At 49.0% G+C, this 27,138-nt stretch overlaps 1 protein-coding gene and 1 pseudogene across 2 annotated transcripts in view; one reads left to right on the forward strand and one right to left on the reverse strand.

Moving 5' to 3' along the window:
• Positions 1-1,069: 1,069 nt before the first annotated feature.
• Positions 1,070-14,425, reverse strand: LOC118144093 (uncharacterized; annotated as a pseudogene). Its single transcript, XR_013522520.1, has 5 exons — positions 7,177-14,425; positions 6,829-6,982; positions 3,954-6,657; positions 2,387-3,519; positions 1,070-1,515 (listed from the first exon to the last, which is right to left on the reverse strand). The product of XR_013522520.1 is annotated as an uncharacterized LOC118144093 (transcript).
• Positions 14,426-14,521: 96 nt separating this feature from the next.
• The window catches only part of LOC100397417 (WAS protein family homolog 2), a 36,990-nt gene continuing 24,373 nt past the window's right edge, over positions 14,522-27,138 (forward strand). Inside the window, exon 1 of the mRNA XM_035255443.3 lies at positions 14,522-15,015. The gene's annotated coding sequence lies outside the window, so the exon portion shown is untranslated. The remainder of the gene's footprint in view (positions 15,016-27,138) is intronic.

Raw genomic sequence — 27,138 nt, forward strand, 5'->3', positions numbered from 1 at the left:
TAGCAGTCCCACTGTTGGCTGCTGCCTTTTCCCCAAGGAGCTCAGAAGGCTTAGACAGTAGGCAGCCACCTCGCACCCACCCCAGGAACTCAGCAAGCTTAGGCAATTTCTAGCTGGGTGGCTGTAGAGAATCTGCACAACTTTGTGGATTTTTAGACCCCAGTGGTATGGGTTCACTAGTGGGATTTTCTGATCTGTGGGTTACACAGTTCCATGAGAAAAGCATAGTTTCCCAGGTTGGGTAGCACTCTCACTCACCACCTCCCTTGGCTCGGGAGTGGAAGCTCCCTGTCCTGTGTGGCTCTCAGCTGAGCCACTGCACCAACCCTGCTGACACCTTGGTCTTGAACTTCCAGCCTCCAGAACTGTGAGAACACATTTCTGTTGTTTCTGCCCCCCAGTCTGTGGTACTTTGATACGGCACGCCTAGAAAACTAATAGAGACGGCTAGCATATTAAACTTAAAACTCAGATGTTACATGCAGCTTTAAATACACCAGTTCCTTCCTACATAAAACTGCAGTAAGATTTCTTATTAAAACTGTTTCAACTGTCTTGTCTACAAAGTAATTTGCTAGTTTGATTTTATAAGGTTAGGTATTCTCAAATTAAACGTGAAACTAACCATCAAAAATGCCATATTACACATTTCTGACACCAATACATTGTTTCCAGTTATATACTAAGGGGGTCAGGAACCTTTAAAACTACCTACCAGGCTGGGCACGGTGGCTTACGCCTATAATCCCAGCACTTTGGGAGGCCGAGGCAGGTCACGAGGTCAGGGAATTGAGATCATCCTGGCCAACACGGCGAAACCCCACCTCTACTAAAATACAAAAACTTAACCAGGCTTTGTGGCATGTGCCTGTAGTCCCAACTACTCGGGAGGTTGAGGCAGGGGAAGTCACTTGAACTCGGGAGATGGAGGTTGCAGTGAGCCAAGATCACACCATTGCACTCCAGCTTGGTGACAGGGTGAGACTCCGTCTCAAAAATAAAATAAAATAAATAAATAAATAAAACTAACCTACCATAAAATGGCATTTCTGTCATTTAATATTTATGGCCTGTAACAGAAACTTCCAAGTTAGTTCAGACACACTTTTACTAGGCTTAAAAACAGGCATTTAAAAATGCCACTCAATCTATTTTTAACAAACAAATGAATTTTAAAACTTTCACTATAAATGAACATGAAGGCTTTGCAAAGTTGACACAGGCACTTTATAATAAATAGGCAACTACACAAAAATATGAACTAACTGAACAAGCTGCCAAGGTGCCCTTTATCTTGCACCAATGTGTGGAGTAGATCAAGCATCATGGCGTGAAGGAGGTGGGCATCTACTGCGGGTCTGGAGTGGCCACGGACATCCAGGCACTGAAGGCAGCCTTTGTCATCAGCTGGATTGTGTTGTGATGGAGGTGAGGGCATCAATGTCCACAATGAGATCTCACAGTGCTCCATGGCCGGGTCATGTCACATTCTTCACTGTGTCTTTTCTTCATTTACTGTTTTATTATTTTTAAGAAAGAGAAGATAAGAGTTGTAGAAGGAGCTTCTGTGAAACCATCCTACCCACCCATGCCACTTGCTAGGTGGACCAGGGGCTGCCCAGGGGCCTTGGCCTGCCTGCCTTGAGGGTGGACATGAGGTGCGGAAGCCTGGGACTCAGTGTGTTCCGTCACTGCCCTGTATGAGGATGTGGTGGGCAGATGGCACTGATGGGACCCAGCTCAGGCTAAGGCTGCACCACCTCCAACTCCATCTCACCGCCCTTCACAGAGTATTAAGGACCTGGACCTGCCCCAAATGCCAGGGGAGGGCACTGAGAACCCAGAGTGTCCTAGTCCAGCAACTTCAAAGGACTTTGTACCTGTGACCTTTCTTTGGGGTACACACCACCCACCCAGACCAGGACCCCTAGAATGCCCAGCACCCCTGGGTGGGCCGTGTGGTAGTTTCAGTTCCCTCTGGAGGCCCAGGATGGACCTGGCCTGTGGTGGGGAGGTCAGCTCCAGTGACCAACTGGATCCGAAGGAAGACACTGGTTCAAACACTGAAACCCATCGCATTCTCCCACAGCCTTCCTGCTGTCAGAAGACTGGTACAGGGGTGGGTGCTATGAACAGGGCAGAGCCACCCGATTCCCATGCAGGCTCTGAGTCCTGCCGCACTGGCCTCCTCCTGGATATCACATTGGGCCAAGCAGGGGAGAAATATGGGGATGCACACACCCCTCCATCATCTCTACAGACACAGAACCACGCACAGCTCTTGGAAGGAGGGAGATGAGCTGCTCAAAGCCAGGGAGGGACCCCCACAGTGGCCAGCGTGGCAGGGACGGTGCTTTAGCCAAGGCAGGGATGGCGGGAGACCCACTTGGGATCCTCAAGGAGGCTGCAGCACTTCCATGTTCTTTCCAGATAACAGGGACGTGTCGATGATGATGAGTGAGATGGACATACACGCCATCACAGACATGCTGAAGCTCTACTTCGGTGAACTGCCTGAGCCCCTCTTTACTGACGAGTTCTACCCAACTTCGATGAGGGCATCGGTGAGCACTGGAGGCCTTGGCGTCATAGGAGGCATCTCCTCCATTTGCACTGCTGCCATTAGGGGCTGTGGAAAGTGAGGTGTGGGAACCCAAGCTGTGTCCTTTCTGCCATGGTCAGCGTTTTAATCAAGCTCAGAAAGCAGGGGCCAAAACCGAGGCCATTGTGTAAGTCCTCGTCTGTCCCCAGAGGACTCCTTGTCCTATTCCTCAAGGAGACCAAGAGAGTAAAATGCTCAGCACTGCTGCGCTGTGGGGTCCTAAAGTCTGCTGTCCCCCTTCCTGCAGACCAGGGCTGAACGAGGGTCCCCAGGTGCTCTAGTCACGGGTCCTGGCCCAGTCAAGCACAGGATCAAACCTGGCCTGACCCTGAATCAACCTGGAGGCTGATGTCTAAGCAGGGCACCGGCATGTGTGGCCCCGTATCCTCCGCATGACCCTTAGGGCAGGTCTGCCTCCTGGGCCCATGCGCAGAGGACCGGGTCTGCCAGCCTGGGGTGCCCCTGCGGAGTCTACGGTGAAGAGAGGGTCTCTACTTAGTTTGTGGGGCTAAGGCCACCCACCTCCCACCTCCTTGTGTCCCTCACTCCCCTTTTTCATTTTATGCTGAGCCTCCACTACTCTGGGCTGCCCTCGGGAGGGGGTGGCAGCCGCATTTTCCCACAGGCAGCTCTGCCCATAAGCCACTGCTCTCACGCCACCTCCTGCTGCTGTTCTGCAGGTGCTGCTGACCCCTGTGAGGCAGAGAAAAGGGATTCACGTGGCTCATACCCCACACTGGTGCCCTTCACGGGGTCCTCATTGGGGGCCAGCACTGTGGGAGTGAGGATGATGACGAGCCTGGGCTGTTCAGGAACACGTGTCCCGGGTGCTCCATGTCACCACCTCGAGAGAGATCTCCAGCTCGCTGTGACCATGAGGAGTAACCGACTGCCTTCTGCAGTAATCTCAGACCCCGCTGCAAAGGAGAACTCCATGCTTAACCTGCTCTTGTCCAAGCTGGAGGCCAACCTGCTCACCTTCCTTTTCCTTCTGGACCACCTGAAAAGGTAGCCCAGCTCTCTCATGGCTGCCCAGGGAGGGCTACAAAAACCCAGCCCACAGGGTGCCCCTCTGCTCACATCAGACCCCCAGCACCGAGGACCTTTTCCCCCAACCCATCTACAGTCCCTCACTGCCTCTGGGGACCAGCGCCACTGCCACCCCCACCCCAGCCTCTCCTCTTTGCCCTTCTCCCCTTCTGCACTGTGGCTTCACAAAGAGCTCAGAACTTTGGCCATAGCCAACAGTGCACTTGAACCCCCCAACCCCCTCACTCCCCGACCGTGGAGGAGACCTCCCCACCAGCCCAGAGCTAACCCCTCATCCTGGGCCTCTGAGACCCAAAAGTACCAGGGCTGGAATCAGCTTGCAGCACAGCCAGGGTCGAGGTCACTCCCTCCCAGAGGACTCCAGCACGGCCCAGCCCCTCTGCCTCTTTCCTGGTGGTGGCATATAAACAGCACCCTCTGCTTCGGTCCTGCACAGGATGGTAAGAAAAAGGCAGTCAATAAAAGTCCCTGCACAACCTCGCCATGGTCTTTGGTCCCACACTGCTCCAGCCTCAGAGAGGGAGAGCAAGCTTTCTGCCAATCCCAGCGGCCCATCACCATGACCGACAGCTGGTCCTTGGAGGTCATGACCTATGTGTGGCAAGACAGGCTCCAGCCAGCGCATGCTACCCTGACCTGACAGAGGCGGCCTCTGCCTGCCACACCCCCAGTCTTGCCCTGCCCAGGTTCCTACTTGCATTGTCTGTGGTGGCGCCTGACATTCAGAGAGAGAAACTTGCCAGGTCTGCATGGATGAGTGTTGGGGAGGCCCAGGCCACCTCTTGGTCCTGCTGGTGCACCTTACTGGGGGCTTTAAACCACCCCAAGTATTTGGGTGTGGGGGCGCATGCCTGTAATCCCAGCACTTTGAGAGACAGCAGCAGGATAACTGAACCCAGGTGTTTGAGACCAGTCTGGACAATGCAGCAAACCCCATCTCTAGAAAAAAGAAAAGGGCAGGCATTGTGGCACACACCTGTAGTCCTAGCTACTGGGGAGGCTGACACGGGAGGATGGCTTGAGCCTAGCAGTTAGAGGCTGCAGTGATCCATGATGGAGCCACTGTACTCCAACCTGGGTGACAGAGCAAGGCCCTGTGCACCTCTAAAATAACCCCCACAAGTCATGCCTTGTCTGTATCTGCACCCCCACCTCCCGACTCACTGTAAAGGCTTCATGGCAGCAGCAGAGGACCCACCACCTGAGCTGGACTTGGGGGCTAAAGATCACCAGCTGTGAGCACCCTCTGAGCCTCTCTCCTCTTTCCCACTCTTTCCGGCGGGTCCAGGTGCTGCTGTACTTCCTGCAGCTGGAAGCCATCCCTGCCCCCGACAGTAAGAGACAGAGCATCCTGTTCTCAACCGAAGTCTTAAGGCCCCTGTCCATCTCCAGAAGGCAGATAGACGTCCCTGAAACCTCTGGATAATCGGACCATCTGTAAACTGGGAACCAAACCTTCCTGAGGTGTCCTTAGACCAGCCCCAAGCATCAGGACGTCTGCCAAGGGACAGTGAGACCAAGCAGAAGGACAGGTGGCCTGGGGACATCCTGGCCAGGTCTGGGAGCCCCAGACTGGCCCTAAACTGTGGTTTTCCACACAGCCACCTGAGGGCACCCTAAGCCAGTGATCTCAGAGTCTGGGCCAGGTCCTGGGGGACACAGTGAAGGGAGTGGTTTTAGGAACTTATATTTCTCCTGGATCACTTCTCCTGGAGATGGGAATGTGACGGGATCCCCTCACTGTTGTATCTTGAATAAACGCTGCTGCTTCATCCTCTGGGGTCATGGCCCTGTCCCTGTGTGGGAGGGGCCTCTTCCATTCCCTGACTCAAAAACCACACTTCATTTAGAAAAGATTTGAGAGGGTAAGTCAGCACTGGGTAACGTGTTGACTCCATTCACGGCTTTCTTTTTTCTTCTTTCCAGAAGACTTTTGTGCAGAAATGGATCTTTTCTTGCTGTGTTTGTCCTTATTGGAAGGCAGCTCCAGGAGGCCTGTGAAATGTTGGGGGACTGGACTCCAGGGGAGGGAGTCCCGGGCTGTGCACTTCAGGCTTCCTCCTCCAGGGAGAGCAACCCCATCCCCGATCCTGACCGCCCTCCCAGCGCATGCTCTCCGGTTTGGCTTCCACAGGCCGGGACTTCTCCGGCTTCCCTCTGCCCACACTCTCCCTGCCCCATGTGTCCCCAGCACAGGTGGCTTCATTTTCTCTCAACTCAGGGAACTTGCTCAACTTCTGTAAAAGTCCCCACTTAGTGGTAGAAGCTTGCTGATGGCAGGTTTTAAGACTTTGATTCAAATAACCTTTTAACACTTGAATATTTTAAGTTTTATACATAGTTCCTAATTTTTTTCCTAACAGATTCAGATACCTAATAAGATCCTAGCATGGCACCATTTTGTCTTCCTCTAAGTGCCTGGCTTCGTTCTTCTCAGGAGTGGGTTCTGAAGTCTCTGGACTACAGGATATTCAGAAGGTCAGGAAGGAGCCAGGCCTAGGGATGAGGGGCAGGGGGACAGCCTCCTTCCTTGAGGAGGCAGAGACACAGGACCACCCGCCGCACCCTCTGCCAGCACCTGTGTGGGAGCCCAGGCTACCTTTGTAACCCTGCGTGACCACCAGGCTGAAGGAAAACAGAAGCGTGGAGGCCGCCATTTATTTTTAACAAATTAACCCATAAACAATTGCCTCGCTTTTTCAGAAAAAGGGGGTTGGGGCAAGGAGAGGGGAGAAGGGAGATGAAACCCAGAGCCGAGTTTCCAGAAAATCCTGCAGGAGAAGAGGATGCAGCTGCCCAGAGGAGGGAAGCAGGATCACACTCAGGAAAGTGTGTGGGGTCCTGGATGACACCAACACCCAGTGCAGCTCTGTCCGGCGACCTCTCCCAAGGTGGGGAAGGTGAGTGTTCCCTGGGTGTCCATGGGCAGATCCTGCTGAGCACACAGCATGTTGGGGAGTCTGACACTGGAGCCATGCGCCTCACACTCCTCTCTGCTTGTGGACCTGGTGAGGCAGGGAGCAGAAAACAAAGCCACATGAAAGTTTTCTGTCTGTGTCTGTATGTAGTGTTGATTTAGTTGTGCTTTTTTCTTGCTGGGAGAGCACAGCCACTGTTTGCAAGAAGTGTCACCCTCATGGGTGGGAGAACAGAACAGGAGCCTCTGCCCTCTGTACCTTTCTGGGCCCGCTGGGCTCCCCTGTCCAGGCTTCCATCTCTGTCTCTGCAACCCTCCACCTCTTCAAGGGAACACACCTTGCTTAGAAAAGCCGAATCCAGCCTTTGTCTCGGTCTCCTCTGTTCTCATGATGTGCATCTGCCGCCTTGAAACTGGAAAGCAATCTGTCAATGTCTGTGTCTATTTCCATTCCCTGCCCCACTTCCATCCCCATGCAACTTATATTTATGCACAGTGTGTGCTGTCTATCGATGGGATGACCACACTTTCCATGTTCTAAAAGGCTCCTTTCCTGCTTGGCCAACTAGGGGTGATGGTTGCTTTGATCTGAGGCTGTGTCTCTTACCTGCCTCCTGCCTCAAAAGCCTGTGCAGTGGCAAAGCTGGCGCAGGGCTGGGAAACGAAGAGTTCTCCGGGATGGGGAATCGGCTCCTCCCCTGCAATGCAAGCAAAGGCCTGGATGCCAGTGTGATCTCCCACAAGGCATGGCTGCTAGACTTTCTGACCACAAATGATGCTTTTCTGCATCAGGTTCTGGGTTTGAAGCAGCCTGACTTTCTCTCTCGGTAAGTGGCTGGTGTCTTAGCAGCTGCAATGGAGCTCATCCACCTACACACCATCATGAGGAAAAGAACTGCCCACACTTTCATTAAAGTTCTCTGAGACGACTTGCGTCCATGTTGATTTTATCATCAGAGCCACTGGGTAGAAGCCCTGAGCCGGTGGGGCTGAAAGCAGCAGGTGCAGGAATGGGCTGGGTGCCCAGGAGACCTCAATGCTCAGTCAGGCAAAGATGGCCACGCACAGGCCACAGAGAAGGCAGGCCTGGCAAGGGGGGAGGGTGTGGGTGAGCACAGGCAGGTGCCAGCTGACAGCATTAGGACATTGAAGCAGCAGCAGTAACTCCACTGAGTCAGGCAGTCTGGTTGGGATGGGGAACACTGTTGTTTTCCTGGAGAGAGACGATCGCCTCTTAGGAGAGGCTGTTCTGCCACTGCAGGTGGGTCCCGAACAGATCCTGCCAGGATGATGTGGCTGGTACTCCATTGCTGTGCTGGGCCCTGGGACAGGGAGGACTCCCGCCACACACAGCCCAGGCCCAAGTTCTTACCTGCAGCCTCTGCTCTGGCATGAGCCCCTCAGCCTTGGGATGTTTCAGCTTGGTCTGGGGTTTGGTGTGACTGCTGAGTCCAGCCTTTCCTTGTGGCTGTGTCCAAGCCAAGGCCAGGCCACTGTCATGGCCCAGGGAGCAGGACCATTCACTTCTGCCCCAAATCTGAGATCATTCCAACTCAAAGAGACTTCCTCATTTAATCCCTTTATTTGATAGCTGGGGAGACTAAGGTACACAAAGCACCCCCAGCTCACTTTCGGTCTCAGAGCTGATCCATGAGCAGAGACTGAGATCCTGGGATCTTGTCCCCCTGCCTCCCTGCAAGCTCACTTCCTTTCTGCTGGATGAGATGGGGCCGGACCTTGACTGGCAGCCCTGCCTGGCCATGACTGCTCGTGCAGACGCTCTGGCCGAGATGTCCTGGCATCGTGTATTTTATTATTATCATTATTATTCTGAGACAGAGTCTCGCTCTGTCACCCAGGCTGGAGTGCAGTGGCACAGTGCAACCTCTGCCTCCTGGGTTAAAGTGATTCTCCTGTCTCAGCCTTTTAAGTAACTGGGACTACAGGCTCACACCACCACGCCTGGCTAATTGTTGTATTCTTAGTAGAGGCAGGCTTTCCCCATGTTGGTCAGGGTGGTGTTGAACTCCTCACCTCAGATGATCCGCCTGCCTTGGCATCCCAAAATTGTGGGATTACAGGTGGACCTCATTATTTAAATGTAGTGAGAGGCCAGGCACCATGACTCACCCCGATAATCCCAATACTTTGATACAATGAGGTAAACAGATCACCTGAGGTCAGGAGTTGGAGACCAGCGAGGCCAACCTGGTGAAACCCCATCTCTACAAAAATAGAAAAAATTATCCCTGCCTGGTGGGGCACACCTAGAGTCCTAGTTACTCTGGAGACTAAGGCATGAGAATCGCTTGGACCCAGAGGCAGAGACTGCAGTGAGCTGAGATGGAGCCACTGCACTTCAGCCTGGGCAACAATGTGAGACCCTGTCTCTAAATAAATAAATAAATGTGGCGGAGCATGGTGCCTCATGCCTGTAATCCCAGCAATTCGGGAGGCCGAGGCAGGCGGATAATGAAGTCAGGAGTTTGAGACCAGCCTGACCAAAATGGTGAAATTTAGTCTTTACTAAAAATGCAAAAATTAGCAGGACGAGGTGGCACTTGCCTTTATACCCAGGTACTGTTGACACTGAGGTAGGAGAATCGCTTGAGCCTGGGAGGCAGAGGTGCAGTGAGCCAAGTTCGGGCCACTGCACTCTAGCCAGAATGACTGCTCAGGTCTCCAGCACAAATAAATAAGAAATAAATAAATGTAAGCCTGTAATTCTATCACTTTGGGAGGCTCCAGTAGGTAGTTCACCTGAAGTCAGGAGTTCGAGATCAGCCTGGCCAATATGGGGAAACCCCGTCTCTACCAAAAATATAAATACTAGCTGGGTGTTGTGGCATGTGCCTGTAGTCTCAGTTGTTCAGGAAGCTGAGACAGGAGAATTACTTGAACCCAGAAGGCAGAGGTTGCAGTAAGCCAAGATCACGCCACTGCACTTCAGCCTGGGCGACAGAGCCAGACTCCATCTAAAAATAAATAAATAAATAAAATTAAAAAATTTTTAAAATGTAGTAAGATTGCAGAGTCGTGCAGCAGAAGCGTGCTAGTCCTATCCAGGTAGTGAAGGCAGACTTCATACACAAATGTCAAGAACTTTTATACACACCCCTGAAAGAAAGCCCTGATTGCCTTCCAAAGAAGCAGTACATGGTCTGTCCCAAACAGCACTGGAAAGATCAACAGAAAACAGGGGGTGACATGCTCAGCCCTTGAGGCCAAAATGCCCTTTCTCAGAGCAGCTGCCAGAAGACAGCGAGCAGGATAGGGTTGGAGGTCACCTGGGGGTGAAGGGGAGAATGATCAGATCTGGGCAGGGGTGTAGGAGCCTGGGCATCCTCACTGGAACAGAAGAGAGCTGCTCTGTGATGCTCAGCTGACAGGCAGAGCCTTGCAAATCCAAGTTCCTTGCAAGTTCCTTGCAAATCCAAATTCATCATGGCCAAGAGAGTCCAGCCAAGGCGAGGACAAAGACAGGCATGCACAGGAATGGTTTCCTGGAGGACAGGGCCCACTTACATCTCTCAAATGGGACCAGATTGGTAGGAAGATCAGCTGCTTTGGGCAACCGAGTTCGCTTCTGGATGAGCTCCCAAACTAGATGGTGCCAGGAGCCCTGGACCAGGCAGCTGGACTGGACATCTCATGGTCCCGTATTCCAGGAAATGGCATCTCAGCACTTGTCTGGCCAGTTCTCCAAAAGAACCATCCACATGCCGTCTTTCCATTTCCCCCTGTTCAGAGACTGGGCAGGGCCTGACCAGAAACTCTCCCTTAGGGTTTTCAGTCATTGCCAAAATCGGAGCCCGGCAGTGAGGAGGTGATGTTAACACGTGACTCTGGGCCAGGCGCTGCCTCATGCTGTAAACTCAGTGATTTGGGGAAGCTGAGCTGGGAGGATCACTTGACATCAGCAGTTCTAGACCAACCTGAGGAACATAGATCTCTACAAAAAAATAAAAATAAAAATTACCCAGCTCTGGTGACATGCACCTGGAGTCCCAGCTACTCGGGAGGCTGAGGTGGGTGGAGCTCAGGAGTTCAAAGCTGCAGCTCTGACGTTGCCCCTGCACTCCAACATGAAAGACAGAGTGAAGCCATGTCCTGAAACAGGAACAAACACGCTAGGCATAAAAGAAACATACCTGAAAATGGCCGGGCACGTGGCTCATGCCTGTAATCCCAGAACTTTGGGAGGCTGAGGTGAGTGGATCACCTGACATCAGGAATTCAAGAGCAGGCTGGCCAACATGGTGAAACCCCATCTCTACTAAAAGTACAAAAATTAGCTGGGCATGGTGGCGGGCACCTGTAATCCCAGCTACTCAGGACTCTGAGGCAGGAGAATTGCTGGAACATGGGAGACGGAGGTTGCAGTGAGCTGAGATCCTGCCATTGCACTGCAGCCTGGGTGAAAAGAGCAAAACTTCATCTAAAAAAGAAAAAAAACAACCAACATACCTGAAAATAATGAAAGCTGTTTATGACAAAGCCATACCTAACCTACTACCTAATGAGGAAACATTGAAAGCATTTCCTCTGTAAACAGGAACAACACAAAAATGCCCATTCTCACCACCGCTATTCAACATCACACAATCAGGCAAGAGGAAAAAATAAAAGACATCCACATTGGAAAAGAGGATATCAAATTATCCTTATCTGATGAAGATATGATCTTGGATTTAGAAACATGTAAAGGGTCCACCAGAAAACCCCTAGAGTTGATCAATAAATAAATACAGTTACTGCAGGATACAGAATCAATGTACCAAAATCAGCCGCATTTCTATACACTAATAATGGTCTAATTGGGAAGGAAATTAAGAAGGCAATCCCATTTACAGTAGCAATAAAATGAAAAATGACATGCCACAGAATAAATTTGACAGGGAGTTGGAAGATTTCTACAGGAAAAACTACAAAACACTGATGAAAAACTTTAATAAGACAGAAAGAAATGAACAATCATCCCATGCTCATGGATGGAAGAAACTCACAGCGTTAAAATGACCATACTGCCCAAAGCAGCCTAGAGATTCAATACAACCCCTACCAAAATACCAGTGTCATCACTCCCAGAATTGGAAAATCATGCAATTTATATGGAACCAAAAAAGAGCTCAAAGAGCCAAAGCCTTCCTCAGCAAATAGAAAAAAAACTAGAGGCATCCCATTTCACTACAAATTAGAACAACAAAATTTTTGACAAGTGCATGGTAACTAACACAGCATGGTGCTAGCAGGAAAATATAGACACATAGATCAATGGGACACGTGACAGAGCCCAGAAAGACAGCCACATATTCACAGCCAATTGATCTTTGACACAGCTGACAGAAACACACGCTGGGGAAAGGACGCCCTCTTCAGTGAATGGTACCGGGAGGGCTGGATAGCCACATGCAGAATGAAACTGGACCGTTTTTCTCTCACCGTATACAAACATCACCTCCAGAAAGATCCGAGACTTGAACGCAAGAAACAAAACTAGAAAAATGTTAAAAGGAAACCTAGAGAAAACTCTTCTGGACCTTGTTTAGCAGAGCCGCCTAACTTTGGCAGGTGTACAGCCTGAGGAGGCAGCATGTGCATCACGGAGAGAGGCAGAAGATGGGTTAGAAAGGGTCCCAGCCCAGCCTGCAGCCCGGGCCGACTTTCCTCTGGTGCGGGCCAACTTTCCTCTGGTGCGGGCCAACTTTCCTCTGGTGCGGGGACTAGAGGTGGAAGTGGTGGGTAAGGAAACCCCTGCAGCTGAGTGTGCTGTGGTGCCCTGGGCTGGCTGTCCTAGAGCAAAAGATGAGGCCTGGGCTGCAGCTGAAGCAGCTGAATGGGAAGATGGATGAGGCCGCTTCAAGCCGCGGGCTCCCTGCTGCTGTCCATGAAGGACCACAGGTTTGGGCTGGGTGGTGGCTGCAGCAGTCATGGGAAATTTCAGTACTGAGGTGGGACCACTGACTCTGTCTGGCCAGAGTGGTGGTGTGAGAGGCAGAAGATGGGTTAGAAAGGGTCCCAGCCAGGCTCCAGGTGGAAGTGGTGGGTAAGGAAACCCCTGCAGCTGAGTGTGCTGTGGTGCCCTGGGCTGTCTGTGTTGGAGCCGAAGATGAGGCCTGGGCTGAATTCCAGGAGTGTGCAGAGGTGGCAGGAAGGGTGTCTGAGGAGGAGAACAGGGGGCCTGCTGACCTGCACTTTCTCCCAGACACAGAAGGTCTAGAGGGGGACCCTGCAGCAGATGCTTGGAGGGCCACAGGGTCCAGGCCGTCTTGGGACTTGCATCTCTCCTGCTGTGCATCCGTGCTGGATGCTTTAGGGACAGCAGGCAGAGAAGACGTCCCTGTTGCCAGTGAGGACAAAGCATGGGAAAGCAGTGAGGCTCTGCACTCCCAGATGGACTTGTCCTCACCCCACAGTGCACTATTAAGGCACATGATTTCAGCCTTTTTCTCCAGGTCCAGGTCTTCAGCAGTGACCCGGAACCCCAGCTGTAAGGGAGGTGGCAGCATCAGAGGCTCCCCTTGCCTGCGTGGCAGCAGAGGGAACTTTCGTCTACGAGGCCTAGAGGCCTAAGATGTCGGGGAGCCACTCCTGGGGGCTGGTTTCTCCCCAGGTGCTGAACCTGCTGCCTTTTCATACTGGGCCTGACCCTGAGAGACAGCCTGAGGGCCGACCTCACTCACTGTCTTTGAAGAAGTGAGGGGCAGCCTGCAGTGGGATGAGGCTGGCCCCTTCCTCCTCTTTAGCCACGGGAAGCCTCCCGTGGAGCTGTAGGAGCTGTAGATGGCATTGCGTTTGGCGCAGCAACTCATCCCGGAGGACTGGGATTTCTTATCAGATGGGATTTCTGACCTCTGGGTATGGAGGTCTCTCTGCAGGGGCCCGGGCCTGGGTACAAAGGGAGAGAGGCCTCCACTGTCCCGCAGGGGTCTAAATGCAGACCGTGCATCCCTCGTGCCCTCAGGGCCCTCTTTCTGATCATCAGGCTTCTCTTGGACTCTGGAGTCCTTGTCCTGCTCAGGCATCCCTGCCCCACTCTCCATGAGGGCCCTCAACATGATCTCTGGATGGGAGTGTGGGGTAGAGTTGGGTATTCCGGGCCACAGAAAGGCGATTACCTGCTCCAGGGCCTCTCTGAGAGTCCTTAGGATCAGTGCAATCGTTGAGCTGCAGGACATTCTGGTTTAGCGAGCACACATCACTGGCTTGCTGTGGTACCTGTGCCTCAAATTGAAAGCAGGATCGCCAGAGGGAGCACAGGGCTTGTAGGATACAGAAATCCTTGAAGTTGTTTCTACACCAGGCTGATTCCAAGTGCCTGGGTACTTGTAGGAAGGCTTGCCACTCCGTCCAGGGGCAGGAGCAACGGAGAGATCCCACAAGCAAAGTGAAGCGAGGGATGTGGGAAGCAGGCTCAAGGCAACCGAGTCCTACTTGTGGGTCCTCGGCCCCGGGACGGGTCCGGGACAGGGATAAAGGGCACAGAGTGCCCAGGTAACCGCTCCTGGGAGCAGTGGGGTATTTTCAGATTCTTGAACTCTCGAGAGCTGGGCTGTGAGCGTCCTCTTGTCTGCTGCCAACTCAGCCAAAGGCGAAGGGAGCATTCTCCTGCTGCCAGGAAACGCATCATTCAAACCTGAGCGAGTGGGGCGCGTGCAAAAATGGGCACCAGTAACCAATCCGCACCAGAAGGGCGACGTTACGGGATTCCCGCGACATGGTATGCGCGCCAGGCACCCGCTGGCAATTCGGAGTGGAGGGGGGAGCAAAATATGCGCGCGAGGCACCTGCGAGCAATGGCGGCGGGGGAGGGCGCGGGGTAGAAGGGGCGCCTGATAGGTACCGGAAGGAGAGGCGTGCGCACAAAGGACGCCAGACGTTAACGGTTTGGCCGGCAAGGTACGCGCACAAGGCACCTGATGGCAACGGAAGGGGCGGCGCGCGCAAGGGGTACTGTAGGGAGAGGCGCGCGCACTAAGGACCTGCACACCCAGCGCCAGAACATCGATGAGCTGGAGCGGCGGCTGGACGGAGCTGAGCGCGGAGAATCGCTGCTTGTGGGAGCATCAGCAGCTACTGCAAGCGTAGCCTCTGCCAGGATTCCTTACTTGGTGGTCTTCCGGCTGCCGGCCTCCTAGGCACCGCTGCCGCCACTGCCGGGGCCCAGGAACTTTTCAGCACTACGGACAGCGCTCATTGGCCCAGTCGCAGCCGGCGTCTCGGCCGGCATCGTTTCAGGACCACGAACAGCTCCTGGCGCAACCCCAGCCGGGCCCTGGCGGCAGGGCTCACACACCCCAGGCGCTCCGTCAACACCTGGGGACACTTGGGGCAAAGGCCAACAATGAGAAGGAAGGTCCCCTGGATTGCCATGCTGCCCCCGGAGCCCCTCTTCAGCAAGAATCTCCCTCGCCGTCGCCAAAGGCGTCCCGAGCAGCAGACCCGAGTGAGCAGGGAGGAGCAGATGGGCACTGCCATGGTGGGAGCAAGGGAAACAAGCGGGTGTGAGGGGACAGAGAAATCGGGTGCGTAGGAATCTAAAGGATCTGGGTGATGTGGTGTGAAGGGGTGAGAAGATGTTTGGGGGCAGAAGCCTGACAGGGAGATTTGTGGGGAAAGAGGGGAAAATATCAGTGTTTGCGAAGGTTCGGGGGAATGTCGGAGCAAAAAGGAGTAACCAGATCACCGGTAGGGGCAAAGGAGGAAAGAAATTGGACATTTAAGCGATTGGGGGTATTGAAACCTGGCAGCATTTAAAGGGGCGAGACTGGGAGGAAGTTGAAGTGAAAATCAAACTGAAGAAAATAGCACCATTGAAATTTTTTAAGTTAGAAAAAATTTGGAAGAGAGTTTGAGTAGAAAAGTATTTGAATGGAGAGTGAGATATGAAAAAATCAGAAGCTTGGAGGCATGCGAAGAGCTCTAAAAGGGCTGCAGCCAAGAAAGGGTACCGGGTAGAGGGGAATTCAGAAAGTGGGGGACAAAGCCGAAAAGCAGGAGTGATATGGGAAGGCAGGGGAGCTGGAGGCAGAGGAAGAGAAAACATGGCTCTGTGCAGTGGTAGTCACAGCCAAGAGTGGCTCATTTGGAGAAGCTTTCTCTGCTCTGACCCAAGTGAGCACCTTTCTTCTGAGCACCACCAAAGTGGGGTGCTCACTTGGAAGTGAGCTGAAGGGGATAAAAAGACTCAGTGAGACATAGATTTGACACATTCCCATCACGCACCGACACACCACATGGAATGAAACCTCATGTCCTGTACCCACCTTATGTGCATTTATTGCACCCTGGTGAGTCCTACTCTACTTTAATCTGTGTATTTTATTTAAAAATCAATTCACAATCCCTACTGGGTCAGCCTGCAGTCCAAGAAGCACTGTTGCATTCCAACTCCATTTTCCAGACAAGACCACAGACTCACTGCTCCATAGGGCCACCCCACACCTCAGAGGTGTGAGAGTGACCTCACACCTTTTCCCAGCACAGGACAGAGACTTGAAGTACTTTTAGCTGTGCAGGAACTCTGGTTGAGCAAAAACCACACATGCTTATGCCTGCAAGCCTTATTCTCATTCTCAGCCAGGTAAACCTCCCTATCATATTTTTTTCTTTTGCATATCACCCACACTCTTGCAGCACACTTCTGTTTGTTTGATCTTGTGCATGGTACCCATTAAAGTCACCCTGCTCTCAACCTTCTCTGAAGCTTGTACCTCTCAGGGTTGTACCACTCTGGGGCGATTAGTGAGAAACTGTCTGTATTATCTTCCTCTTCTGAGACCCTCCTAGTTTCCTAGTGTGTAGAATCTCTTTGAGGATAGAGACCAGCTTCTTCATGACATAGTAGAGTGCCTGAGTGTACTAAGAACTCTAGAAGGACTAAAATATGTTAAAATATAGGCTTTTTTATTTCTAAGGTAGATGGTCATGTATTAATTTTTATTCCCTAAAAAATCAATTTAGAGAATATCATCTCATAAGGAACATCAAATATTTCTCTTGGTTTTATGATGGTTATGTTTCATTGAGTCAAAAAAGTAGTTGTGCCACTCCCATTGCCTCATTTTCTGTCAGGGACACAGAGGCACAGGACAGTTGAATAATCTGTCAAGTGTCGCTGGTTGGGACTATTTCCAAGTTTTTTCTTACTCACTAGATTCTTCTTTCTATGCCAAAGGAATAGTGCATTTTAACTGTACATATTGTTTATGTAAAGTTGTTGTGTATTTGTATATATAGGCACATGCTTGTTTCTAAGTATATGATCTCTTGATCCATCTTTAATGGGATATGCTTTTACCTCTGGCCCCGTGTTGATAAAAGGTTTAAACTGAGCTATAAACATTCTTTTCAATGGATAGGTATTATCACAAGTGGCATATATTTATTTATTTTGATGAATGATTATTATTGCAAAATATGAGATCATTTTGTAACAGATTAATTTAAATCTTTGTGAGAGATTTATATATAGTGTAAATCTTCTATTTATACTCTTTGTCTTCTTTAATTAGATACTGTGTTGAACAATTTTACATTCTTAATCTACTAATCTTTAATGGCTGCCAAAAAACAACCAACCAAACAAAAATCTTATAGTTAACTTACTTAACTGATCTTTAAATTTTGTGTTTTCATTAGTATTTAGAGGTGACTGGCTTCTCAGTTAGAGTAGAACAGGTTAAGGGGAAGAAGAGGGAAAAGTCTTTCAAAAATGTTTAAGAGGAACATCACACGGGAGGGGAAATCTTCAAAAGTTTTATTTTAGGCAACAAGATGAACATTGGTACCATCACTGTAGACATTTGATATATTGAAATGTTGATAAAACAGCATGTTTTGAGGAAGAGAAAGACAAATAATGATTTCATTAAGCACACCCTTTAGTTTGAGAAGGCTTTGTATGATCTTCCTTCTGTAGACCAAAACAAAACCCAAAAAGTGAGTCTGGACTTTAGAATGTATCTAAAGATAAATATTTGGTGTGGATTTGGCCATCTAGGGAAAAGCTGGAGGGAGAAAGAAAAAAGTAGAAAATGGATAAAAACAACATTTAAGCAACATTTAGTAGAATATCCCCCAAAAGGCTAAGAAGGTATTGTGAGGTAAGAGAAAAATCAGTGGAACGACTTCATTTCAAGGAATCATTTCAAGAATGGTGAAGTAATCTGCAGAATTAGACATCAAAAGTAAGTAAAGAAAATTTATACACCTTTTTGGAGAAGACTCCAATGCCTGAGCCAGCTGTCAAGATTCATCTTATATTTTGTATCATTGGGAGGGAAATAAAGAAAAATAATTCTCAAAATTAATTCAACTACCATGTAAATGAGAAGAAGCTTGCTGTTAACCATAGTTCTTTAGTTTCCTCCATTTGCTAAACAATTTTATTATGTGGACAAAAAAATTTTAAACAAATATAACTTTTAAAACTGGATGCCTGAGTGGATGGTTGGATAAAGTGAATAGATGGGTTGGTGGGGAGGGAGGGAGGTAAAACAATGAGAATAGTGTAGTTAAGTAGACATACCCTAGAGCCACACTACAAAGGCTCGAATCCTTGCCTTGTCATTTACTGGCTGTGTGGCCCTGAGAGTTACTTAGACATTCAACACTTTGGTTTCTCATCTGACGATGGGCATAAAAGTTGAAACCCATCTCACAGGAATATCGTGACTACTGCATGAGTGAACGTATACGAAGCATTTATGGTGGCACCTGGGACAGAGGGTGCCCTGTAAGTGTTTCCTATTATTATTTTTACTGCTGACTGAAGCTGGGGAGAATCTACCCTGTCCCAACCAGTGCAGTTCCTGACACACTGGTGCTCCTGGGAAATGTTGCTTTTAGGCCACTTAACTCATATCTGCCCCATTTTCTCATTTAATGGGGCAGATAGTGAGACCCAGAGAGAACACATCCCTTGTCTAGGCTCACACAAAGCCAGATTTGGAACACAGGTCTCCTGGATCTTGGGTTTTGTGATTCTCAGAAATCTTTCTGCATGTGCTGAACTGTGGGCTGAAAATCAAGGGAGTACATGAGGAATTAGAGAAGATCCAGCAACCTGTGGCTCTGACCTTGCCTGAGCTGCCCTGTCTGCTCCCAGACCCCTCTAGGGTGGGTCCCAGAGGTCTTCTAATGATGTAGCAACTCAAGCCCTCTTTTGGAGCAGAAATGGAGGTGGAGGAATGCAGTGAGCTATGAAGCTTAGTTCACACTTGGACCATGTCTTAAGAGCGCAGGCTACAGGTGTTACCTGCAGTATGTAGAAAGTGCAGTGATTAATTCACAGATAGGCCTTGTCAGCTTCTCCACTCTCTCATGCCCTCGCTCTCACTCTTGCTCTGACATGTGAGAACAAGTGTCTCTCTCCTTTCCAGAAAGAGAGGCAATCACAGGCAGTGGTGCCCCTCCAACATTTATGTGGGATTTCCAAGGTGATGGAAGAGGGAGGCCTTTCGTTTGTATCAAAACCAGAAGAACTGCTTATCTTCTACCAGGAGACAATCCTTCATTCATTTACTTAACATATATTGATGAGCATCTACTATGTGGCCATGTGTTAGGCGGGGCCGAAGTCTGAGTCCTGCGAAGTTAGCTGCACAGTGTCTTGCACTCAGAAGTGCCCCACATTTGCTTTAACACTCTGCTGTCACATTAATAATGTTATCTCTACACTTCTGTTTTGTTAGCAAAGTCTTATAAGACAAGGGAGCATGCCCAGGAGCAGAGGAGCTGAGTACGATGTACGTGGCCGCCACTTCCTGCTGCCCCATTCATGTAATCTTCTCCACACCCCTGGGGAGCCATGCTGCCAGTTGTGCAGGAGACTCTGCCGCGCGTGGAGTTAGGGTTGTTAGTCAGTGACCGAGTGAGCAGGGCACCGACAGACTGGAGGGGCCTCAGTTTCCACTGAAGCCAGAATGCGCTTGTACACAGAAAGAAGGCAATGACATTTGAGAGACACAAATGACTGAGGAGCCCTATTGTACCCTCTCTTATTGGAGTTACTTCCCTGTGCTAACCGACCCCGAGTTGAGATGACATAAAAGGAAAGGGAAGGACACGATGGCCTCAGTACTCTAAGGGTGCCCAATCTCATCTCAGAAGCTAAGCAGGGCAGGACCTGGTTAGCACTTGCATCGAACAAAGGAAGGGGAAGAGAGAGCAGCCTATAGCTCCTGTTCTTTCAGTCCTTCCTTAGTGTCCATGACCCAGAGGTAGTGAGTGTTGCTGGAGTGTGTGGGTGTCAGGAAGTGAGAAACATTGAGCTGGTTTTGTGCAGCATCTCCACTGCTCTGGTAAGAATGAAATACGTACACACGTATGAGCTGTGGAATGTAAATTGTGTAATTGTGTTGATTCCACATATGAAGTCCACGCTCATATTTTTATTTATAACTTGCATCCTACAACATAAAAACAAAAGGCAAAAATTCATGATAATTTAAACTTATTTTTTAATTAGCATGACATTAAATAGCAAATAAAAATACCTTGACAAGTCAAGTGAGAGAGAATACAGAAGGAAGGGAAACGCTGTATATTTGAGCACCTTCAATGACGCTTTTTCCTGCTCTTTGAACAGAAGCACTGCATTTTCATTTTGCACTGGGCCTCATATGTCATGTAGCTGGCTTTTGTGTTAGGTACCCAGGACACATGACAAATGAAACAGATTCTAATCCCAGCACTTTTGGAGGCTAAGATGGGTGGATTACTTGAGGCCAGTAGTTTGAGACCAGCCTAGCCAACATGGTGAAACCCTGTCTCTACTAAAAATACAAAATTAGCAGGTTGTGGTGGTGAGCACCTATAATCCCAGCTGCTCAGGAAGCTGAGGCTGGAGAGGTTGCAGTGAGCTGAGATGGCACCACTGCACTCCAGCCTGGGTGACAGAGTGAGACTTCATCTCAAAAAGAAAAAAAATTAAGGAAAATAAGAAAAAAAAGAAAGGAAAGAAGGAAGGAAGGAAAGAAGGAAGGAAGGAAGGAAGGAAGGAAGGAAGGAAGGAAGGAAGGAAGGAAGGAAGAAAGGAGGCTATTGCAGTAATGCAGTAATGCAAGTGAGAGATGATGGTGGCTTAGGCTGTGGTGAAGATGGAGGAACTGAATGAGCTCAAGAGATAGGTAGGAGGAAAAGCGATGGATTGGATGGGAGTAGGGAAACAGAGGAGAAGAGGTATCAGGAATGCCGCCTAGGTTTCTGGTCTGTGTCACTCTATGGGTGGTGAGGTCATCTACTAGAGAATGTGTCAGTGGTAGAGGCCAAGGTCTGAGAACATAGGAGGAAGAGTGAGAGGGAAGATTACAAGTTTACCTTCATGTTCAGTTGAGGTTCCTTAGAAACATACAAGCAGCAGTATGAAGAATTCTATTGGTATATTTGTTCAGAGCCCACAAGTGAGCTTTAAATAAGAAGAAATAAACTCGCTAGTAAAAATTGCAGACACAAAAAGGCTTGAACAGGCACTTCACAAAATAGATTATCCAAATGACCAATAAGCACGTAAGTACTCAACATCATTAGCCATTAGAAAAATGTAAATTAAAACCACAATGAGGTACCATTTCACACTAGAACGACTAAAATGTTAAAAGACTGACAACACTAAATGTTCCCAGGATGCAGAGCAACCAAAACTCTCATATATTATGGGGGACATGGAAAATTGCACAATTGCTTTGGAAAATAGGCAGTTTCTTCAAAAATTCAATATATACATACTATACAACTCAGCCATTGCATTCCTATTTACCCATAGAAATAAAATCATTTGTCTACTGAAAGATTAGCAAAATAATGTTCATTGCAGCTCTAGTCATTATAATCCTCAAATAGAAACAACCCAATGTACATGGACTGTGAATAGATGACAAATGGTGGCCCATCTATACAGTGGAATACTACTCTTCAACAGAAACCAACTACAAATCCATGTAACAACATGACAAGTGAAAGGAGTCAGATGTAAAAGAACACATATGAACAATGCAATTTATACGACACTCTAGAATACTCGAAGCTAATCCTTGGTGATGGAATCAGATTTGAGGTTGCCTGGGGCAGAGATGGGAGTCGCTGACTGTAAGGAGGTATGGGGAGGGTGTGACTTTTGGAGAGTGATGGAGCTGTTCTATGTCTCGATTGTGGTGTGGTTACACAACTGTATGCATTTGTCAAAACTCTCAAAACTACACCCTAAAACGTTTGAATTTTACTGCAAGTAAATTTGACCTTAATTAAAAATTTTTAAAAATGGAAGCCATGGATTTAGGTAAGATTCACTAAGTGGTGAGGGTAGAGTTGAGTTCCCAGAGAATTGCTATCTCCAGTTCGCAAGGGAGAAAAACGAAGCTCAGAGAAGCGAAGTGGCTTCCCCAGGATCACATAGCTACTAAGTAGCATAGCTGGGGTTCAAAACCAGAGCCACCTGCTCAGAAGGTCCACATTTTTTTTGTTCCCTCCCATCAGCCAGGCCTGGGCACATGGCTGTGGTGACGGCCAATCAGGGAGGAGGCCCAGCTCCTCTTCAAGGAATAAAACAGTGTGCTGTTCCTTGTATATGCAAATGACATTCTGTTCCTTACCCGTCACCAATCGCACAGGCATTTAGGTTGCAAGGCGTGGGGACTGCCATGATGATGATGGCTGTGTCCTGAGCCAGCCACGTTGTCCCCAGCAGTCCTCAATGGGAATACCAGCAAGATGCTAGGCCACAGTAAGAGATTCTGCCAGGGCCCTCCAGACACCCAGAGGGTCACGATAAGATTCGCTCCAGAGGAGAAATAGTACCCTGCCCCAAACTGCCAGTGATCTTGACACTGACATTGCTCTTTATACTTTCCAACTCCAGAAGAATTAACTGGGGAAAACTACATTCAAAGCTCTTTTCCAGCTCATTGACCTGTTCCAGCTCTCATGATCTGATCTCTCCCTAGGATTGTTACAATCGCCTCAAGATGGCTCACTCTGCCTCCTGTCCCATCCAACTCAAGAGGGGCTTCCTTATACCTTATACAAAAATCTACTCAAGATGGATTAAAGACTTAAATGTAAAACCCCAAACCATAAAAGTTCTAGAAGAAAATCTAGGCAATACCATTCAGGACATAGGCATAGGCAAAGATTTTCTGATGAAGTTGCCAAAAGCAATTGCAACAAAAGCTAAAATTGACAAATGGGATCTAATTAAACGAAAGAGCTTCTGCACAGCAAAAGAAACTGTCATCAGAGTGAACAGACAACCTACAGAATGGGAGAAAATTTATGTAATCTACTCATCTGACAAAGTCTAATATCCAGAATTTACAAGGAACTTAAACAAATTTACAAGAAAAAAAAACCCAACCCCATCAAAAAGTGGGCAAAGACATGAACAGGCACTTCTCAAAAGAAGACATTTATTCGGCCAACAAACCTATGGAAAAATGTTTAACATGACTGATCATTAGAGAAATTCAAATCAAAACCACAATGAGATACCACTCTATGCCAGTCAGAGTAGCAATTATTAAAAAGTCAAAAAACACAGATGCTGGGGAGGCTGTGGAGAAATAGGAACGCTTTTACACTGTTGGTGGGAATGTAAATTAGTTCAACCATGATGGAAGACAGTGTGGCAATTCCTCAAGGGTCCAGAACCAGAAATACCATTTGACCCAGGAATCCCATTACTGGGTATATACCCAGAGGAATAGAAATCATTCTTTTATACAGACACATGCACATGTATGTTCATTGCAGCACTGTTCACAATAGCAAAGACATGGAACCAACCCAAATGCCCATCAATGAGAGACTGGATAAAGAAAATGTGGCACATATACACCATGGAATACTATGCAGCCATAAAACGGAATGATATCATGGCCTTTGGAGGGACATGAATCAAGCTGGAAGCCATCATCCTCAGCAAACTAACATGGGGACAGAAAACCAAACACCACATGTTCTCACTCATAAGTGGGAGCTGAACAATGAAAACACATGGACACAGGTTGGGGAATATCACCAGGGGACTCACGCCCGTCGGGGGTGAGTGAGGGGAGGGACAGCATCAGGACAAATAGCTAATGCAAGCAGGGCTTACTACCTAGGTGACGGGTTGATAGGTGTAGCAAACCACCATGGCACATGTTTACCTGTGTAACAAATCTGCAAGTTCTGCACATGTATCCTAGAACTTAAAATAAAATAAAATAAACCCAGGGAGATAAAGACAAGCAGGAGAGAGGGAGACAGAAACAAGGAAGGACAGTGCCAGAGGAGGAAGCCCAGCAAGAAGAGGGAGGGAAGGGAGAGGAGGAGTGCACAGGAGAGCCGGAGACAGGAAGGCCTGGTGGGGCCACTGTGGTTCTCCGTCTCCTCTTTGCCTGGCCAATGCCCAGAGGTCCTTCCTCCTTGCGACCCAAGACACACCTGCCCTTCTGTGTGTCAGCCAAGAGCCTCTGGCATCTAACAAGTGGCAGCTTCCTCATCATCCCATCTGATCCAAATTCCACCCACATTCAGCCAGGGTGACCATGGTGGCTCCTCCCCAAGGTAGAGAAGGTCTGTCCTGTGGCTGTCTGCACTTCCCAGTGGAGCTGGCTTTGAACCCACAGCTCTTGCCTCCCTTTCCATTCCCTAGAATGCTGGCTGCTCCTAGGGATGCTTTTGTAGCAAGCCACTTTCTCCAGCTGGGGACTACCATCAGGAGAGCTCCTTTCTGGCTCTTAGGTCTGGAATGAAAGGACAATCGTGACTTTGGTCAAGTTTGACTGCTCTGTATCTGGCCATCCTCGTGTATAAAGATGGGGGAAGGAGAGGCACTTCCGTTACTACTGACCAGTTACTAGGTGTGGCATTGTGCAGGTCACTGCACACACCTAAATCAACCAGATGTATATCCATAGCCATCGGTGTCTTAGAGAACTTAGGAATAGGCTCCCAGTCTATTCCCCACCTGCATGACTACATTTTCTATCATAAAGGGTGTGTCAAGGAAAAGTGTGTTAGAGTTCTGACTCTAGAGGTCCGCCTGCCAGAAAATGGTTTCCAGCCTCCCAGTCTCCTCCTGTTCACCATCGTAACCACCCCTGACCCATGAACCCCCATGCGCACTTATTTTCTCTGTTAGTACTTAGTAAGTACCTCCTATGACCTGTGGATGCAGCAGTAAATAAAACAGGCAAACACACTGGAGACAAAGAAAGCCTGGGAGGTTGAGGTAGGCGGATTGCTTGAGCCCAGGAGTTCAAGACCAGTCTGGGTAACATGGTGAAACCCCATCTCTATTAAAAAAAAAAAAAAAAAAAAAACTAGCTGGGCATGGTGGTGTGTGCCTGTAGTCCCAGGTACCTGGGAGGCTGAGGAGAAAGGATAGCTTGACCTGGAGAGGCAGAGGTTGCAGTGAGCTGAGACCGTGTCACTGGACTCCAGGCTGGGTGACAGAGCAAGAACCTGTGTAGAAAAAAAAAGGAAGAAGGAAGAAAAAGAAGGGAAATATGGAATGTTGGGGATGGGGATGGACATGGGTTGCAGGCAGCCAGGAAAGTCCTCTTTGAGATTTTTAAGTAAAAATCTGAAGGCGGCAAGGGAGTAAGCCAAGTATTTACATGCAGGAAGGGCTCTCTGGGAGGAGAAGGCAGTGAGAACAAAGGCTGGGAAGCAGATGCAATAGTGATGGCTTTGGAGAACAGCAAAGGGCCAGCATGGCTAAAGCAGGGGGAGTCAGGGCAGTGCGGCAGGAAGTGAAGGCAGGGAGAGGGGGAGGTGCGGATTGTTGGGGTATCAGAGGCTGTGTGACTCCTAATTGCTGTGTGACAAATTCCTACAAATCCAGCAGCTGCAAATACAAGCAACTGTCCCCGAGTTTCTGCATGTCAGGAGCTGGCACAACCTAACTGGTCCTCAACCAGTGTCAGCCAGCACGGGGTTCTCACCTGGGCCTCAGCTGTGTGGATGGCACTGCTTCCAAGCTTGCATGGCAGCATGCAGTTCCACATTGGCTGCTGGACACAAGACCTCAGCTTCCTGGTGAGCGTTGATTGGAGGGGGCTCTTAGCTCCTCACAGCTGACGCCCTGCATGAGGTGGCTTGCACCATGGCAGAGAGAGGCAAGAGAGAGAGAGAACCTGGCAAGGCAAGTTATGATCTCATATAATATGGTCAATACATGAATCACATATATACTGTCACCTTCACAAGCAAGCCACAGGTTCTGCTTACACCCAGGGAAGGGGATAATTCAAGGGTGTGAATGCCAGAGGTGGGGCTTATGGGGTTCACCTTAGTATCTGCCACCACAGCATGTCCTCTGTCCCTCAAGACTCATGTCCCTTGTGCATGCAAAATACATTCACCTCTCTCAAGATCCCCTCATGCTCACAGTCCAGAATCTCAGCTAAATCGAATTTAGGTGTAGAACAGATTGCTTTAGATGTTGCTCTGGTCTGGAAAACCATATGCAACCACAATGGTGGGTAAAGCTTGAGACATTGCTGTTGAGTAAGAGGTAGCAGGAGAGGGATGAAGGAATCACTGGTCCATGGTGATTCTGAAATCCAGCTGGAAAAATGCTGGTGTTTTCTAATTTGGTTTTAAGATGTGGGAATATTCCACGTCTCTTGGCTCTGCCTTCTGGGCTTCTGTTCTCTGGGTCATCCTTCTTTTCTCATGAAAGATCCATGTGTTTGCAGCCAAGTAGTTTTAGCATCCTTCTCACCAGTGGAGTTTTAGGGCTCTGACAGTCTTCTTTCATTTTGGACTCTGCCCCTTACAGACCAATCTGCCAGCACTCTGGCTGAAACAGCTTTCTCAAACCTTTTGCCTGTCCTCAGTGAGTTTAAATGGGGCTCACAGTTAATTTGGCAAGAGCCATACCCATTAATCTTTTCAAGATAAGCTCTTCTCTACCATTCTACCTTCAGTTCCTGCCAAGATGGCCCCGGGGGTAACTCACTGAAGCTTCCCAGAGGCCCTAAGCTTTGGTTGAGAGGTTCTGCACTGTACACCCTTATAATCTTTTGCAACAGTCCTCTGTGTGATTTGTTGCCACTCCCATCTTTTGATCTTTACGCAGAATCAACAAAAGACTGTACAGTCACACCCTATGCCATATGATCAGAAGCCATTTGTTAATTTCAGCATCTTTTGCCATGTAGGGAGACTGACAATTTTCAAAATCATCAAGTCCTGATTCAATTTTAACAGTTTAAAAACCAGTCTCTTTCTCAATTTCTCTCTCTTCTCTCACACCATGTTATAAGCAGCAGGAAGAAACCAGGCAGCTCCCTCATGTTTTGCCTGGAAATCTCAACTGCATACCCAGTGTGTCACTTCCATGATCTGTTTTCCACGTATCTGGAGGCAACCATTTTTCTAAGCTTTCTGCCGCTACCTAACAATGATCCCTTTCCTCTAGCCTCTAGTGCTAAAATTCTCACTGCCTTTGAGCCCTCACTGGTGAGTCCTCCAAGCCCAGGTTTCTATCAACAGTCTGCTCACCATGGAGTCTGTCTGTCACCACTTGGGCCATTTTAAGGGACCAGGGCTTTCTGAGATGAGGCTTGGAGCTGAGAAG

Source organism: Callithrix jacchus, chromosome 9, assembly GCF_049354715.1.
Source record: "Callithrix jacchus isolate 240 chromosome 9, calJac240_pri, whole genome shotgun sequence".
Classification (NCBI taxonomy): domain Eukaryota; kingdom Metazoa; phylum Chordata; class Mammalia; order Primates; family Cebidae; genus Callithrix; species Callithrix jacchus.